Source organism: Mobula hypostoma, chromosome 2, assembly GCF_963921235.1.
Source record: "Mobula hypostoma chromosome 2, sMobHyp1.1, whole genome shotgun sequence".
In the NCBI taxonomy this organism is placed as follows: Eukaryota; Metazoa; Chordata; class Chondrichthyes; order Myliobatiformes; family Myliobatidae; genus Mobula; species Mobula hypostoma.
This window is the reverse complement of record NC_086098.1, coordinates 126,610,647-126,630,491: the sequence shown is the minus strand read 5'-3', so window position 1 is coordinate 126,630,491 and position 19,845 is coordinate 126,610,647. Positions and strand designations below refer to the sequence as shown.

At 44.6% G+C, this 19,845-nt stretch overlaps 1 long non-coding RNA gene across 1 annotated transcript in view; it reads right to left on the bottom strand.

Moving 5' to 3' along the window:
- Positions 1-19,458, bottom strand: part of LOC134359421 (uncharacterized) — a 28,149-nt gene extending 8,691 nt beyond the window's left edge. The window contains exons 1-2 of the long non-coding RNA XR_010021110.1: positions 18,994-19,458; positions 18,290-18,414 (exon numbers count right to left, since the gene is read on the bottom strand). This is a non-coding gene — a long non-coding RNA (uncharacterized LOC134359421). The remainder of the gene's footprint in view (positions 1-18,289; positions 18,415-18,993) is intronic.
- Positions 19,459-19,845: the final 387 nt, after the last annotated feature.

Here is a 19,845-nt window from a genome sequence, read left to right as displayed (position 1 = left end):
TGAAGTTGCCATTACCAGGTGGGACGTGCTTGGGGAACTGAAAGGTCTGAAGGTTGATGAGTCACCTGGACCAGATGGTCTACACCTTAGGGTTCTAAAAGAGGTGGATGAAGAAATTGTGGAGGCATTAGTAATGATCTTTCAAGAATCACTGATGGTTCTGGAGGACTGGAAAATTGCAAATGTCACTCCTCTCTTCTAGAAAGGAGAGAGGCAGAAGGAAGGAAATTTTCGGCCAGTTAGTCTGATCTCAGTGGTTGGGAAGATGTTGGAGTCAATGGTTAAGTATGTGATTTCGGGCTACTTGGAGGCACATGATAAAACAGGCCGAAGTTAGCATGGATTCCTTCAGGGAAATTCTTGCCTGACAAATCTGTTGGAATTCTTTGAAGAAATAACAAGCAGGACAGGCAAAGGAGAATCACTGAATGTTGTGTACTTGGAATTTCAAAAGGCCTTTGACACGCTGCTACACATGACAATGCTCAACAAATTAAGAGTCTATGGTATTAGAGGGAAGATAGTAACATGGATAGAATATTTGCTGATAGGCAGAAATAAAGGGAGCCTTTTCTGGTTGGCTGCCAATGACTAGAGGTAATCCACAGGGGTCTGTGTTGGGACAGCATGGTTTCCATTATAGGTCGATGATTTAGATGGTGGAATTGACAGCTTTGTGACAAATTTTGCAGATGACATGAAGGTAGGTAGAGGAGCTGATAGTGCTGAGGAAGTATACAGGATACAGAAGGATTTAGACAGATTTGGAGATTGGGCAAAGAAGTGGCAGATGGAATACAGTGTCAGGAAGTGTACGGTCATGCACTTTGGTTGAAGAAATAAAAGCGTAGACTAACAAGGATGTAATGTTAAGGCTTTATAGGGCACTAGTGAGGCATCACTTGGAGTACTGTAAGCAATTTTTGGCACCTTGTCTGAGAAAGGATGGGCAGGCATTGGAGAAGGCTTGAATGAGGTTCACAAAAATGTTTCCAGGATTGAAAGGCTTATCATATGAGGATTGTTTGATGGCTATGGGCCTCTACTCACTGGAATTCAGATGAATGCGAGGGGATCTCATCAAAAGCAAAACACACAAAACGCTGTAGGTACTCAACAGGCCAGGCAGCATCTATGGAAAAGAGTAAACAGTCGATGTTTTGGGCTGAGACCCTTCATCAGGACTGGAAAAAGATAAGAAGTCAGTGCAAGAAGGTGGGGCAAGAGGAAGAAGAAGTACAAGGCGGTAGGTAGGTGATAGGTGAAACAGGGTGAGGTGGTGTGCGTGAAGTAAAGAGCTGGGAAACTGATTGAAGAAAGAGATAAAGGGCCCGGAAATCTGAAAGGAGAGGGTAGAAGACCATGGATGAAAAGGAACTAAGTATCAGAGGGAGGTGATGGGCAGGTAAGGCAATAAGGTGAGAGAGACACACACACAGGAATGGGGAATGGTGAAGGAGGGGGTGATGCAATTACCAGAGGTTTGAGAAATTGATGCTTATACGAGGAGGTTGGAGGCTTCTCAGATGGAATAGGTGCTGCTCCTTCAACCTGAGCGTGGTTTCATCATGACAGTAAAGGAGGCCACTGGGATCCCGTTTTTTCTGGTGGAGTATAGGTGCCCAGCGAAGCGGTCTCCCAATCTATGTTGGGTCTCACTGATATACAGGAAGCCACACCAGGTGCACAAGATGCAGCTGAAGACCCCCAGTAGACTCACAGGTGAAGTGTTGTCTCAGTTTGCAGGAGTGTTCGGTGCCCTGAATGGTAGTGAGGGAGGAGGTGTAGGGGCAGGTGTGGGAATCTCATTGAAACTCATCAAGCATTGAAAGGCCTTAATAAAGCGGATGCGAAAAGGATGATTCTTCTGGTAGGGAATTCCAAGACCAGAGAGCACAGCCTCATGATAGAGGGACGTCCATTTAGAATGGAGGTGCTGAGGAACTTCTTCAGCCAGAGAGTGGTGAATTTGTGGAAGACTGGTCCCAGATTTGAGTTATTGGGCCAGTTCAATGGACTAGCCTGGCCCACTGGATAAGTCAATGATGGCGCTGTGCTTGAGTCATTGGAAGAGTCAATCAGTGCCGCCTTAGTCAAATCATTCATGAGCCATTGGTGTCCTCAATGAGTCACTGGAGAATCCAATTGTAATGGCCACACTGAACTTAGTCGACAAGCCAATCAGAGCTGATGTTCTGGCAATCAGGGCTGTTCCATTGGAGTCTTGATGAGCTCACTGTTGTTTCTATATGAAGCTGTTGGGTTGCTTTCCAATGATGTTCCGTCCAATGAGTTCACTCAGTGGGGACTTTAATGTGGGCCAATCAGCTGAGTTACTTGGTACGAGACAATCAGTGATGATGAAAGAGGTGAGCCAATGGATGATAATCCACTGGAGCTAATAGTTGATGCTGTTGGTGAAGGACCACTGATGAGACTCAGGTGAAGGCTAGAGAGGAGCCCGTCGCTGGATCACAGGGGTTGAGACAAGCACCACCAACAGGCCAGGAACCAATGGGATTGCAGGTTGAATCCATCACAAGTCAAATTGGATGGACTGCACGATTACCTCAAAGCTCTGGAGCCAATCACCACCATGGGAACAACCCCAGAGTCATTCGCAGGTGCCATTGCTGCAGGACCTGTTGGAGATGAAGGTGTCCTGGGACCAATGACAGCCAAGGGCTTGGTCAGGGAAGTCAGTGTTGTCATCGTCTTGGGGTCAATCACAAAGACCAGTCTGGAAGGTGGGTTGATGATAGGTCCTGAAACCAATCGGGGAACTTCATTTGGACAACCTGTTGATATCCGTGAGCCAATGGTGTTAACTGGTTTGGATGACCTGCAGATACTGAGGTAATGGAGGAGGAGGGGGGAGGGGGGAGGAGGAGGAGGGGGGAGGGGGGAGGAGGAGGAGGAGGGGGGGAGGAGGAGGGGGAGGGGGGGAGGAGGAGGGGGAGGGGGGAGGAGGAGGAGGGGGAGGGGGGAGGAGGGGGAGGGGGGAGGAGGGGAGGGGGGAGGAGGGGAGGGGGGAGGAGGGGGAGGGAGGAGGAGGGAGGGGATTGCAGAGATTCTCACCTGAGCCAGTCCCATCTGCCTGCACTTGGCCTATATCCCTCAAAACTTTTCCTATCCATGTTCCTGTGTCAGCGTCTTTTAAATGTTGTTAATGTGCATACCTGCCTCGATCACTTCCTTTTGCAGCTTGTTCCATATATGGACCACCCTCTGGGTTAATAACTTAACCTATTCTCCTGTCTTCTCTGTGTAACCTTTAACACTCTGACTAACCAGGAACCGATCAACTCCCTTTTTAAGTATACTGAATGACTTGGCCTCCACAGCCATCCATGGCCAAAATTACCACAGATTACCCACCCTCTGGCTAAAGAAATTCCTCATCTCTGTTCTAAATTTACTTGGGATTTTCATTCTTTGAAAATTGCTTGAAATTTATTCTGAGGCCATGTCCTCTGGTCCTAGACTCACATACTATACCATAAATCCTCTTCACATCCACTCCATTTAGTCCTTTCAATATTTGATAGGTTTAAATGAGATCCACACTCATTCTTCCAAATTCAGCGAGTATAAGCCTGGAGCCATCAAACGCTCCTCATATTTTAACCTTTCATTCCTGGAATTATTCTTGTACAACTTCTCTGGACCTCTGTAATGCCACCACATTTTTTCCTCAGGGAAGTGGCCCAAAACTGCTCACAATATCCAAATGTAGTTTGACTGATGCCCTACAAAGCCTCAGCATTACATCTTGCTTTTATATTCTAGTCCTCTCAAAATGAATGCCAACATTGCATTTGCCTTTCTTACAATCAACTCAGCCTTGAAGTTAACCTTTAGGGAATCCTGCACAAGGGCTCCCAAGTTCCTTTGCATCTCTTATTTTTTTTTAATTTCCTCTCCATTTAGAAAATAATCGACACCATTAATCCTTCCAAAGTGCATAGCCATGAACTATGCACTCCCCTAAACTATATTCCATCTGCTACTCTTTTGACTATTTTCTCAATCTTTCCATTGTCTTCCTGCAGACTCCCTGCTTGCTCTAATCTACCTGCCCCTTCACCTATCTTTGTATCATCTGCAAACTTGGCTACAAAAATCAATTTTGTCATCCAAAATCACTGACAACATGAAAATGAGCAGTCCCAATACCAACCCCTACCGAACAACACCAGCTACTGACAGCCAATGAGAATAAACCCACATTAGACCAACTCTTTGCCTTTTGCCAGTCAGCCAATCTTCTAGCAATGCTAGTCTCCTTCCTGACCATGAGCTCCTGTATTGTTAAGCAGTAGCACCTTGTCAAAGACCATCTGAAAATCCAAGGAAATAACATCCACTGACTCTCCTTTGTCTACCTTGCCTGCTACTTCCACAAAAAAAATTCCAACAGATTTGCCACCCAACCTCAGGAGAAAAAAAAACTGCTAGCATTTACCCGATCTTTTCCTCATAATTTTTTAATACCTCTATCAAATCCCCACTCAATCTTCTGTTTCAAGGAATAAAGTTCAGATCCATTCAATTTTATCACTCAGGTACTCCAGTCCCTGCAACATCCTCGTAAATTTCCACTATACTCTTTAAACCTTGTTCAGAATCAGGTTTATCATCACCAGCATGTGACGTGAAATTTGTTTTAGTAGCAGCAGTGCAATATAGTACATAATCTAGCAGAAAATAAAATAAAATAAAAATAAACAACTAAATCATTTACAGTATACATACATCCAAGATATTTTAAAAACGTGCCAAAACAGAAATACTGTATATTAAAAAAAAAGTGAGGTAGTGTCCAAAGATTCAATGTCCATTTAGGAATTGGATGGCAGAGGGGAAGAAGCTGTTCCTGAATCACTGAGTGTGCGCATTCAAGCTTCTGTACCTCCTACCTGAGAAAATGAGAAAAGGGCATGCCCTGGGTGCTGGAGGTCCTTAATAATGGACGCTGGCTTTCTGAGACACTGCTCCCTGAAGATGTCCTGGGTAATTTGTAGGCTGGTGCCAAAGATGGAGCTGACTACATTTACAACTTTCTGCAGCTACTTTTGGTCCTGTGCAGTAGCCCCTCCATACCAGATAGTGATGCAGCTTGTCTTTATTACATCCTTACTATAGGTAGGTAACCAAAACTGCACACAATACTCCAAATAGGCCACACCAGTGTCTTATACAACTTCAACATAACATCTCATCTCCTGTAGGCAATCCTTCTGTGTGTGTGTGTGTGTGTGTGTGTGTACCCTTAACTCCTGGTGGAGACGTCGGGATGCTGTCATGACAAGCTTTTTGGTATGCTCACCGTACGGCGTGTCTTGGGCATCTTAAACCTGGCTCAGCCCATCCCTCTCCAGGTTTTTTTTTAAAACAAGGTCGAGTTGTCAGCTCGACACTCAACCCAGGCACGGATGGAGAGCGTGCAAGGAAGCCGGCCGGAGTTAAACTTGGGACCTCTCGCCCCGAAGTCTAGCGCAGATGCCACTACACCACCATTCGATTTCTGAAGGCCAATTTTTCCAGAAGCATTCTTTATAACCCTATCTAGCTTGTTTCCACTTTCAATGAAATATGGAACTGTATACTCCATTATACTGCACTCCTACCGTTCACCATACAAGATCTGCCCTAGATGGTCCTATCCAAATGCATCACCTCGTGCTTGTCTACATTAAATTCCATTTGCCAGCCCATTTTATCCAGCTGGTTGAGATCATGCTGCAAGCTTTGATAAGTCTTCCTCGCTGTCCACTACACCTCCAATCTTGACGTTATTCGCAAATTTGCTGATCCAGTTAACCATATGATCATCCAGATCATTGACACAGATGATAAACAACCACCCACGGACCCTGCAGCAATCCCTGTGGCACTCGACTAGTTAAAGCCCTCCAGTCAGAGAGGCAACCATCTATAAACCACACTCTAGCTTCTCCCACAAAGCCAATGTCTAATCCAATTTACTACCTCATCTTGCATGCCAAGCCACTGAATACTCTTGACTAACCTCCCATGCTTGACCTTGTCAAATGCCTTGCTTAAGACCACGTAGGCAATATCTACTGCCTTGCCTTCATCAACTTTCCTGGCAACTTCCTCAAAAAACTCGAAGATTGCTTTGGCATAACCTACCACACACAAAGCCATGCTGACTATCTAAATAATCAGATACCTGGTCCCTTAGACACCTTCCAAGTAACTTTCCCATTACTGTTGTCAGGCTCACTGGCCTATAATTTCCTGGTTTATTTTTAAAGCCTTTCTTAAATGCAGAACATTAACCATACCCCAATCCTCCAGTACCTCACTGGTCACTAAAGATGATTTAAATATCTCTGCTAGGGCAGTTGCAATTTCTGTACTTGCCTCCCAAAGGGTCTGAGGGAATACTTTATCAGGTCCTAAGGATTTATCCACCCTAATTTGTGTCAAGACAGTAAACACTACCTCCTCTGTAATCTCTGTAGGGTCCATGACGTCGCTGCTGTTTCTTTTCACCTCTATAGACTCCATGTCCGTTTCCCAAGTAAATACAGATGTAAAAAATCCATGTAAGATTTCCCCATTTCAGATGACCATTCTGATCTTCCAACAGACCAATTTTGTCCCTTCCAATCCTTTTGCTCTCAACACGTTTTTCAGAATCCCTTAGGATTCTCCTTCACCCTCATGCTTACTTTTAGCCCTCCTGATTTCTTTCTCAAGTGTTCTCTTGCATTTCTTATGCCTCATAAGTACCTCCTTTGCTCCTACCTCCCTATACCTGCAATGAATCTTCTTAACCAGGGCTTCAATATTTCTTGAGAACCAAGGTTCCCTAAACCTGTTATTTTTACCTTTTACTCTGACAGGCATATATAAGCTTTCTACTCTCAGAATTTCACTTTTGAATGCCTCCCACTTACCAAGTAGACCTTTGCCAAAAAAATAACCTGAGCCAATCCACAACTGCCAGATCATTTCTGATATGATCAAAATTGGCCTTTCACCAACTTAGAATCTCAACCCATGGGCCAGACCTATCTTTTTCCATATTCACTTTGAAACTGATGCCATTATGATCAGTAGAAGCAATGGAAAATGTTTCCCCAGACAAACTTCTGTCACCTGTCCTGTCTTATTCCCTAACAGCAGATTAAGTATCGCACACTCTCTCATTGGGAATTCATTGTACTGATTAAGGAAGCTTCGCTAAATACATTTGACAAACTCTATCCCACTTAGTCCTTTTACAGTATTGGAGTCTCAGTCAAAATGTTTAAAATTAAAATCACCACCAATAAAAACCTAATATTTCTAGCAACACTCTACAATCTCTACAAATTTATCCTCCGAATCCCATGGACTGTTGGGTCATCTATTATGTAGCCCATTAACATGATCATAACTTTCTTATTCCTCAGTTACACCCATACTGCCTCAATAGACGAGTTCTTCAGTCTGTCCTGGCTGAGAAATGCAGTAGCATTTCCCCCACCCTTTCCCCTTTAATCCCGCCTGCTCTGCTGCACCGAAAACAACAGAACCCTGGTTTATTGAGCTGGCAGTCCTGCCCCTCCTGAAACCAATCTCATTTACAGCTACCATATCATTATTCCATGTGTTAATCCGTGCCCAGAGCTCATCTGTCTGTCCTACAACACTTTTTCCATTAAAATATATGCACCTCAGAACGTTAGTCACACCATGATCAACCTTTTGATTCTTTACTTTGTCTGAGATCTTAACATCAGTCTTCACAACCTCTTTTGGCTCCAACTCCTTGATATAAAGGGTTAGATGCACTTCTGCCAGGTGAAGCCGTCAGGAGCACTGGAGGTCTCCCTGCCTTCCCACATCCCGCGAAAGGAGCATTCAACTATCCTGCCTGGCATCTCTACTGTTCTAACTGTCCAAGTATAATGACGGAAAATAAATAACCTGGGGGGCAAAGAAAAAAAAAATCTACTTCCAGCTTTTCACCTCTCACTTTAAGCCTCAAAGAGCTACACCATTAAACCACTCTAACATTGTCCTTTCCAACAATGGTTACTCCATCATATACCATTCCTCTTACCCCTGCTTTGTTTTAATTTGTCCTTACCAATCAATCCCGATCATTGCTTGGCTAGTACTCAAACACCAAACTGCTGCGACTCGATACCTTATGTACTTAATTGGTGAACCTGAGTGAGCCAACTCTTCTCACTCTTACTCATTATAATAAGGTGAACAAAAGCTCTTTGTAAGCACTCAAACCATCCTGCAAATATGCCCTAAACCACGTACCCTTTAAAAATTAAGGTCATACTTTTCTGCAAATATTGCAGCGAAAATCTCATGCTTCACATTCAGTTCCTGGACGACTTCACTTTCGGTCCGTTCGTAACTGCATTTGGTTTCGATTGTTATGCTTTCCTCTTCCAATTGCATCAGCTCTTCATCCATCAGTTCTTGGTCATGGGACGCCAAAACCTCTTCAACATCATCTTCGTCAACTTCCACAAGCCAAACTCACTTTGTCCTTACTTCGTTCACCACGATCGAAACGCTTAATTATGTCTAGTTTTAGGCTAAGTCTAACACCCTTACAAGCTTTTTTAGGCTTTTCTGATTCCTTAGAACTCACCTTGCTAATGGATGCTCACAGGCACATGTTTAAGCAATGCCGGCTAGAATGCCGTTCCGGGGAAGGAGCTTGGCTGCTTGGAGCGCACACTGCCTTTTCTCGTAACAGTGAAAACACCTTCTGTTCCTGAAAACAGGTAACTAATATAAGTCTTTTGTAACAGCGAGGTTTTGTAATGTGAATGTTCGAAAAGCGGGGGGACACCTGTAATAAAATGATCACTGATTCCAGCACTGGGAGAAACCTCTGAAATTAAATCTGGATGCGAAGTCAGCAATAAATCTAAGGTGTTTTCGGTGCCATCTGTATCATCACATCTGGTAGAAAAAGTAACTTTCTGAGACAGAAGATTTTTCAAAATCAAATCAGCCAGGGTTTCCTGAAGAGCACCTTTTGGTTCACTTTGTGTGCCGTCAGTCCAATCTACACCTGGGACATTAAAATCAATCCCAGGATAATAAACGGAGAGCGCGACGAGGCATTTATTTTGGAAATGCTTGATTCAAGGTCTAAAAGAGGCCTGGACTTAGCATCAGGTGGAAGGTAAAGAATCCCGGTCTGCACCATTTGTCCCTGAAGTGCTCAGATTTGCTCAGAGTTGCTGCCTAAGTCAGTTCTTTCAACACAAGGAATAGTGTTGTTCACACCAATAAACACACCACCTTGAGAGTTTCTGTCCTTTCTAAAAATTTGAAAATGAGGCAATATCTCAGCAGATTTAATTGAAGGATCAAGCCAAGATTCAGTCCCGATTAAAATGTCAGGATTTTCGGTTTCAAAAGTGAATTAATCACAGCCGATATTCTTTTCTACTGCGGCAATTAATGATAGCAATTTTAATCCCATTACTTTTACTATTATCAATGCGAGCACTGTCTTTTTTAGTATTTCGAGTTTTATTGTGAGCATTGCGTGCATTTCTTTGTCCAGCAACATATTTACAGTTAGTGCTTGCGGAAGGGGAGGGCTGGGGATTGTCATCAACAGGAGTGTTGCTCTCACCATCTTTCTCAACAATGCTCCAACCATCTTTTGTCTTCCTCCCCCAAAGGAGCTGATGCCAACTGGAAACCAGGGTTCCGGGGCTGGGTAGGTGCCACCAGAGAGCACGATGTGTGCCCCTAGTGAAGGGCACACCAGCTGTAACTATCAGCACTAGGTGAAGCAGCCTGATCCTGGTACCGGTGGGCAGTCATCTTAGAGCCAGCTAGTACCAGACAAGGACTCACTCTGATGCCACAGTTTCTGGAAGTTTTGATCCTCAGGCAGAAGAAAGAAAAAGTTAATTCACTGGCAAACAACTAGACAATGACAGGACCACTTACACTTCGTCACAGATTTACACAGCATGAGAACCCGTTCCCACCTGCTTCATTACCCTGTCTACCTCTGTCTCCACTTACACAGAACTCTGTACTTTAACCCTCCATCTGTTGAATAGCCATGTAGGTATGTCTGAATCCAGAATATCTCCCTTGCCTATATCTGCCTCTGGTCTCCAGGCGACCAGAGTTTAAATCCTGTTGTGATGATGTATTTCATTGTGATGTGTCCCACTGGAGTCACAATGGCCATGTGCTGTTAGTGTTTGAACTGTCCCCGAGTGGTCACACCTCAACGTCTCCGTATTTAGCAAAAGCCTTGGTCACTGGCTGTGTTACAACGATGTGAGGAGGCTGAAAGTGGTAACTGGTTTTCATGGTAACCCTGGGTCTGTGTGACCTTGGGAATGGTAGAGATGCGATTATTCACTTTCCATGTCCCTTTATGGAGAGGAATAAATCTCAAAGTACATTTATTATTAAGGTATCTAAAAATTATACAACCTTGGGATTCTTCTGCTTACAGGCAGCCACAAAACAAGAAACCCGAAAGAACCCAATTTTAAAAAGAGGCTAACACCCAAAGCATGTAGAGAGAGAGAAAAAACAACAAAAATCCTGCAAATAATAAGAGAAAGCGACAGTGTTCAGAATCACACTGAGTCCATCGACACGGAGCCCGGAACAGCCAGATTAGACCCATAGCCTCAGTCTCAGTTAATCACACATAGTAGTAGTAGTCATAATTTATTGATACCGGGCGAAATTGGTTTTCGTTACAGTTGCACCATAAATAATAAATAGTAATAGAAGCATAAATAATTAAATAGTAATATATAAATTATGCCAGTAAATTATGAAATAAATCCAGGACCAGCCTATTGGCTCAGGGTGTCTGACCCTCCAAGGGAGGAGTTGTAAAGTTTGATGGCCACAGGCAGGAATGACTTCCTAAGATGCTCTGTATTGCATCTCGGTGGAATGAATCTCTGGCTGAATGTACTCCTGTGCCCACCCAGTGCATTATGTAGTGGATGGGAGACATTGACCAAGATAGCATGCAACTTAGACAGCATCGTCTTTTCAGACACCACCGTGAGAGAGTCCAGTTCCATCCCCACAACATCACTGGCCTTACGAATGAGTTTGTTGATTCTGTTGGTGTCTGCTACCCTCAGCCTGCTGCCCCAGCACACAACAGCAAACATGATAGCACTGGCCACCACAGACTCATAGAACATCCTCAGCATCGTCCGGCAGATGTTAAAGAACCTCAGTCTCCTCCGGAAATAGAGACGGCTCTGACCCTTCTTGTAGACAGCCTCAGTGTTCTTTGACTAGTCCAGTTTATTGTCAATTCGTATCCCCAGGTCTTTGTAATCCTCCACCATGTCCACACTGACCCCCTGGATGGAAACAGGGGTCACCGGTACCTTAGCTCTCCTCAGGTCTACCACCAGCTCCTTACCCTTTTACACATTAGGCTGCAGATAATTCTGCTCACACCATGTGACAAAGTTTCCTACCGTAGCCCTGTACTCAGCCTCATCTCCCTTGCTGATGCATCCAACTATGGCAGAGTCATCAGAAAACTTCTGAAGATGACAAGACTGTGCAGTAGTTGAAGTCTGAGGTGTAAATGGTGAAGAGAAAGGGAGACAAGACAGTCCCCTGTGGAGCCCCAGTGCTGCTGATCACTCTGTCGGACACACAATGTTGCAAGCACGCGTACTGTGGTCTGCCAGTCAGGTAATCAAGAATCCAGGATACCAGGGAAGCATCCACCTGCATCACTGTCAGCTTCTCCCCCAGCAGTGCAGGGCGGATGGTGTTGAACGCACTGGAGAAGTCAAAAAACATGACCCTCACCGTGCTCGCTGGCTTGTCCAGGTGGGCGTAGACATGGTTCAGCAGGTAGATGATGGCATCCTCAACTCCTAGTCGGGGCTGGTAGGCGAACTGGAGGTGATCTAAGTGTGGCCTGACCATAGGCCGGAGCAGCTCCAGAACAAGTCTCTCCAGGGTCTTCATGATGTGGGAGGTCAATGCCACCGGTCTGTAGTCACTGAGGCCGCTGGGGCGCAGCGTCTTCGGCACAGGGACGAGGCAGGACGTCTTCCACAGTACAGGAACCCTCCGGAGCCTCAGGCTCAGGTTGAATACATGGCGAAGTACTCCACATAGCTGAGGAGCACAGGCTTTGAGCACCCTGGTACTGATACCATCCGGTCCTGCAGCCTTGCTTGGGTTGAGACGTTTCAGCTGTCTTCTCACTTGTTCAGCTGTGAAGCCCACCATGGTGGTTTCGTGTGGGGAAGGGGTATAGTAATGAGAGCAGGGTGGGGGACTGTGAGGAGGGGTAGGAGGGGAGAGTGGAATATGTGTTGGTTGGGGGCCGACAACAGATGGCTCATGTGGGGGATGGGCAGGGGCCACAATGTCAAATCTGTTAAAGAACAGGTTAAGTTCATTGGCCCTGTCCACACGGCCTTCAGTCCACACAGAAGTTGATGTAATCAGTGATGCACTCTGGGGCACAGCGGAGCAAATCATCGCAAAGCCCACAGACACGAAGCTCGCTGCAGCTGGAGCAGTCTCAAGACTCTGCACCAAGGAGAGAGCAGTACATATCGCAGAAGAGGGAGTGGAATCAGCCCAATCCTCGCCTCTGGTCCCAATGCCTGCCTTTTCAGTCTATCTGGGCCAGCATTTAAATTGTCCAAACATGGGGTTGTCCCCCACACTAGGACAAGGGCCCTGCCATAGAGATCACTCTGTGCCTGTACACCACCAACCAGCTGGAGGCCGAACTCGACCTTTCCAAATCAGCTGAGCGCTTAGATCAATCCAACCTCGCTCCCAGTTTAGGTGGACGGGCTCCGAAACTCCTCTGCACCGACTCCTCTCTGATTCTCTTGCTCCAAATGCGTCTACGTTTCGAAAATGCCTCGACCTCACTCTGACAACTTCTTCTCGAACACTCCAACTTTGTATCACGCCCGCACGGCTCAACACGCAAGTCAGTCTCGCCTGCACTCACCTCCTCATTGTTTGTGGTGACAACTTACCACAGACAAAGTGCTATTAATAAATTATTTCATTGTATTTCTTGCCTGTGAAATACGACCAATGTCAGTACCACCATCTAGGCAGGTCAATATACCATCTAACCCCCCCAAAAATTGCAAAGAAACGTTTAATGATCGTTTATTGTACTTTTTAATGTGAAGAACAATATATCAAAAGTTGGACAAGTTTGACACACGGGAAAGTTTCCAAAAATGGCATCATAAAACAAGATGGCTGCCAGCAGAAAAACTTCAAAAATTGCAAGTTTTTTACTTCTTTCTTTATTAATCTTTTTATTGATTTAAAAAGAGCATATATACAAACAACAGAATTATCTCAAATAAGAAGTTTTCTAAACCTGATGTTTTAATGAATGCTCTATTCACCAATGTTTTTCAATTAAAAGTAGTTCCTCAAATGGAAGTTGCAATTGTACTGACGTAATGAGGTCATCAATGATGTAATGATGTCATCAATGACGTAATCAAGGGACAACGCTGGTATTAAGTACTGACCTCATGACACATAATATGCTACCTTATGGCTTGTCAGATGCAGTCTTGTTCATCATCTTCTATCACTAGCTTATTTGTCATACTGTCACAGTTGCCATCTTGGCAATGCCCACATGCACTGGTGCATTCCAGCCCATGTTTTCTGCAGGTACACTTTAGCGTATTGCACCCTTCTGAACAATTGCAGTGAATCATCTGAATAAGTACCTCTGGAGCAGGCCTTTTGTCTGTCATCATTGGAATGAGTTATTCCCCTTCTATCCTCCATCCCCACTCAGACAGCTCCATTTCATCACTATACCCCATCCACTCCATAACCTGGTAGTAAGTATGCAGGGAGTGAAATTTACAGGCCAAGGTGGTTGGTGGCAGTCTTTCAGGCATGACGAAAGTCTTAGCTCTCACAACATTCTTGCAGAGCATATTGTATCTGATAGATGCCAGGGAGTCATTCTGATTTCCACTGAACAATGCCACCATTGCCCTACAGCCATTGGTTTCCACAATATCCTGACTTTGCTTTGGTGAACAGAACACTTTCCAACAGTCTCTAATTCCCTTTTCTTTCTTGATGATTCTTCGGAACCCTGACTTCTTTCTGATCCCAAATACTCTGGACGTTGAGTCGCATCCAGTAAAGGCATGGAGAAACAACAGATCATTACAAGCCACTTCTCCGAGTATCTGCTTAAGGACCTTGATATTATATGCAGTCGATTTCGCCTTGTCCGAGCGGAAATAGAGTTCAGTGCAGTTTGTTACCACTACTTAGTAGATAAGAGTACGAGGAGATCTGTGTCTTCTCCAACGAGGGTGGTAGATTTGAAAGCAGACATTGCGACGGCTGCTTTTGCAATCTCAACGTCGGCATCTCCTTCAGCTTGAATCACTTCGCAGCCTCTCTGTTGCAAACGTTCCATGGTGAGCTGGATAATTACCTGCTTGTTTGACTCATTTGACAAGAGGTCCTCCTTTTTATCAACAAATTTTGTCGCCCCTGTAATGTTCACCTTGTTCGCATTCAAATTTCTACTTCGACGCTGATCAGTACAATCCTTTATGCATGGCCCAACCTCACAACCATCAAACACTATAGTGGCTCAGGCATAGTGTTTGACAGTGAATGAGGCGTAGTCATCTGAAATTGAACTGTAGGTGCACCCCTCAGTCCATTTTAAGCGGTGCAGAAGTGATTCCCTCATCTAGAATATATTGATCTGTCACTGGGACCGTCTGTGTGACAACATTGTCCAATTTGGAGATGACATAATTCTTTATCGCTTCTGCCAGTTGTGGCTTATCCAGCTGGTGCAAGATGTTCTTTGCTTCAAACAAAGACATCGGATATGGACAGAGTTCATAGTTCATCACTTCGTCCAGCCGGAGATCACCCGTCTGTGACACAACTAGGAACCTCTGGAATAACAATGCTGGATCTATGGTACGGTCTTCAGCAGCTTTGACTGCCCTGCTGGATGCTAGTGTCTTGACCTTCGAACTCCTTTTGTGCAAATACAAGAAATCAGAGTGTCCATCCACCTTTCGAACTGTGGCATTTCCTGTTGCGAACAGGTCATGTACATTGACATCCTCATTTGCATAAACCCCTGTGATGATGTTGCGCAATGATTTATTATCCAAAAATAGGGTGAAGCAGTCCAGTTTTGCTGCTAATTTTTCAAGGTCAGTCTCATCTCTATTCACTCTGGAAGTGGACAACTCCTTATGTTGTTCACCTGTTGTGTAACTATTTGCAGTCAGTTCTTGCATGGCAAGGTTGTAAGAGGATGACACAGTGGAAGACATAGTCCAAACTGCTCTCTGGTGCTCTTCCATCCCACTTCCTTGCATTAGGCCCCTTTGGCTTTTTAGTAAGCGCATTAGGGTCTGTTCTATCACAAGATCAGAGCCAAGGCCAGTCCAGTATTGGCTGCTGCGACTGATTATACGAGACCCAGACTGGAACTTCTGATGAACTTCAGGGTTGTCATCCTCCAGTGCATGCATCTTCTGGAGATAGAGACGAGCCGACTTCAACTAATTTGGATGGCCAGCAGTCGCAAATATCGGCAAGCAAGCTGAGATGCATCTCCCATGACCCCATTCGATCGGCCGCAACAAGTGCCCTAGCAATTCCTACCATGTGCTGGTAGTTGACCCACAGTGTGCTGGTTTTGAAGGTCCCTGTCAGTTCATCCTTTCTGAGAGTCACAGTTTTGTCAATCCTGTGAATGCAAACTGATTTCAACAATGACTCAAATCTCCATCAGTGTGTACAGTCTCTCAAGTTCCTCCACTTGGTCTTGAAAACCAGGGTCATCCTCCATAATTTTAGCAACAATCTGAAGTGTAAGAAATCGATCCACCAGCATGATGTCATGAAATAATAGTTCATAGTTCCGGCGATAAAACATACCCTACGGGTATTCCCATTCACATTTTAGACCACAATTATGGCACTACCATTGTTAGAAAGAGTGAAATACAGGTGTGCGCGGCTTAACGTCCATTCGGACAATGTCCATAGTCCCGATCGGAGAACGTGACGTAGCGGATGTAACCAATCTCGTGTATCACACGTTTCCAGTGTAGCAGCATTATCTGTTTAATTTTCTTTAGAAAATATTACCGTAAAGTGCATCATGCCTTCCAAACGCAGCAAAACCACTCCTAGTGATAGCAGCAGCAAGAAGCAAAGGAAAAGTATTGATTTGGAAGTGAAACAAAAGGTTATTAAACAATGTGAAGGTGGAAAACCAGTGCTAATGATATGGATTGAGTACGAAACACAAAAAAGCATCCCTCTCAGCACGTTGACGATCACTGCTAAGGCACAGAGCTTATTCGAAATGCTTAAAGAAAAAGCAGGTCCAGACTACGATATCGAGTTTAGTGATAGCTCTGGGTGGTTCAAGCGCTTCAAGCAACAATTTCCACTGCATAATGTGAAAGTTAGTGGTGAGTCTGTGAGTGCTGTTGTATGTATTATACTGTGGACTATACAGTTTTAGTACAAGTTCTTGGCTGGTTAATCAATACAGGTACACTACAATACTCCATATAGGTTTGTTAAGTACAGGTTTCCCCTGCCATTCGAAGGTAGAGCGTTCCTATGAAACGGTTCGTAAGCTGAAATGTCGTAAAGCGAAGAAGCAATTACCATTTATTTATATGGGAAAATTTTGTGAGCGTTCGCAGACCCAAAAGCAACCTACCAAATCATGCCAAATAACACATAAAACCTAAAATAACAGTAACATATAGTAAAAGCAGGAATGATATGATAAATACACAGCCTATATAAAGTAGAAATACTTCTCTACAACGATTGTCTGCACATATCTCCATAGCGAAAATCTCACGCAAGTGCTCTCGGCAGAAAATCTCACGCAAGCGCTGTTGGCATAAACACGCTCTCCAGTAACCTTTAAACTATGAAGCTGCCAAATCTACCAAGTAACACATAAAAATGCACAGCCTATATAAAGTAGAAATAATGTATGTACAGTGTAGTATCACTTACCGGAATTGGGAAAACAGCGCCGAGCACACTGATGATGGTGTGTTAGACTGAGTCGTCGCAGACTGGGTGGTGCAGTGGCCCCCATCCTCCGGGCCGCCGACCCGATACATTCCCACAAAGCATGCAGCGGTAGCCGGGAGGCACACAGCACATCGTTAAGAAAAAAGCCCAAATAAACATGATAATTAATTAGGTGCTGCCCGGCACGTAAATGTCGGCGCAGATCAGAGGCGATTGCCGAATGCATCGCCTCTGATCTGGGCCGCCAATTACGTGCTAGGCAGCATCTAATTAATTAGCATGTTTATTTCGGCTTTTTTCTTAAAGATGTGCTGTGTGCCTCCCGGCTAACTGCGTTCTTCGCGAATCGGTACAGTATCTGTCCGGGGCCCGAGTGTTGGGGTGGTGGGGCCCAGGGGTGTCATCTCATCGTCGATCAGGGCAGGCAGCTCATCTTCTCCTATGACTGCCCGCCTCGATGTCGAAGGTCGAGGTTCATCGTCTGCTGTGGCTGATGTGAAAGGCTTGCTTGTCTGCTGAGCCTCGCGCATTTTTCTATCATAGTTGTTTGTAAGCACTCAAACCACCCTGCAAATATCCCCTAAACCTACGTACCCTTTCAAAATTAAAGTCGGACTTCATCATTGCAGTGAAAATCTCACGCAGTTGCTCACTTTCTGCATTCGGTTTTGATTGTTATCCTTTCCTCTTCCAATTGCATCAGCTCTTCATCTATCAGTTCTTGGTCATGGGATGCCAAAACCTCTTCAACATCATCTTTGTCAACTTCCACAAGCCAAACTCACTTTGTCCTTGCTTCGTTCACTACGATCGAAACGCTTAATTATGTCTAGTTTTAGGCTAGGTGTAACACCCTTACTCTTTCAGGCTTTTCCAACACCTTAGAACTCATCTTGCTGATGGGGGCTCAATGCAACGTGTTTAAGCAATGCCGTTCCGAATCCAGGGCAGAGCGGCTGCTCGGGGCGCACACTGCCTTTTAACGCGTGATTTTTTTATCGCGTGCTGCCTTTCTTCGTAACAGTGAAAACACCTTCTGAAAGCGAAAACAGGGTACTAATGTAGGTCTTTCGTAACAGTGAGGTTTCGAAAAGCAAATGTTCGAAAAGCGGGGGACACATTGTATATAATATGGTGTTCGCACAATGTCCAAATCACATAACATCCGATTTCACAGAACGTATCGTGGACGTAAAGTGACGCATACCTGTATAGCAAAATAAGATACGTATGGGTCAGATTCTTTTCATTGGCGGCCATTTTTTAACGTCAGATTTTTTTACTTCCCCATGCTCCGTTTCTGTCCAACTTTTGATATGTTCTTCCGTATGTCTGAAAGTACAAGAAATAACCATAAAACTTCCTTTGCAATTTTTTTGGGGTAGGGGTATTTTCGCGCTATATTGACAGCATCAATCTCTAAGTTGGACAATTCACATCAAGCCTGTGTAAAAAGAGCTACTTTTTAATCAGGAGGGAGATTGAGATTTCAAAAAGAGAGTTTCGCGGCAGTTTCTTTGAGTTCAGAAGCGATCAATCAGCAAGAGGGATTTATTGGAAAGAGCCAATAAGAACAATTCAAGGGCAAGTGCAGCAGCCATTCCTTTGGAATGTATAAGTGATTAGAGGGGCTTTGTCTCATAAGGTTTAGGTGAGATCAGGTTTGGGTGAGGTACATCATCTTGAAAGTCACTCTCTCTCGGTCCTAATTTGTTCATAGCTCATCTGTTAGGGCATAGTAAATTAGTGAGAATGACTCCGGGGGCAGTGTTTTGTACTCAACGCGGCATGTGGGAAGTCTGGGAGACTTTGTGAGCATTGCGTGCATCTCTTTCTCCATCAACATATTTACAGTTAGTGCTAGCGGAAGGGGAGGACGGGGGATTGTCATCAACGGGGTGTTACTCTTACCATCTTTCCCAACAATGGTCCAACCATCTTTTGTCTTCCTCCCACAAATGAGCTGATGCCAACTGGAAACCAGGGTTCTGGGGCTGGGTTGGTACCAACAGCGAGCATGATGTGTGCCCCTAGTGAAGGGCACACCAGCTGTAACTGTCAGCACTTCGCTGAACCAGCCTGATCTGGGTATGGATGGGTAGAGTCATCTCAGAGCCAGCTAATACCAGACAAGGACTCACTCAGATGCCACAGTTTCTGGAAGTCTTGTCCCTCTGGCAGAAGAAAGAAAAAGTTAATTCACTGGCAAATAATTAGACAATGACAGGGCCACTTACACAAGCATGAGAACCCGTTCCCACCTGCTTTATTACCCTGTCTACCTCTGTCACCACTTACACACAACTCTGTACTTTACCCCTCCGTCTGTTGAACACCTATGTAGGTATGTCTGAATCCAGAATATCTCCCTTGCTTACATCTGCTTCTGGTCTCCAGGCGACCAGAGTTTAAATCCTGTTGTGATGATGCATTTCATTGTGATGTGTCCCACTGGTATCACAATGGCCATGTGCTGTTAGTATTTGATCTGTCCCCGAGTGGTCACATCTCAACATCTCTGTCTTTAGTAAAAACCTTGGTCATTGGCTGTGTTAAAACGATGTGAAGAGGCTGAAAGGAGTCACTGGTTTTCATGGTAACCCTGGGTCTGTGTGACCTTGGGAATGGTAGAGATGCTATTGTTCACTTCCACTGTCCCTTTATAGAGAGGAATAAATCTCAAATTACATTTATTATTAAGGAATCTATAAATTATAGTATAGTTCTACATTTGAAAGACCTCTGCCTAGTCAGAGATCTGTA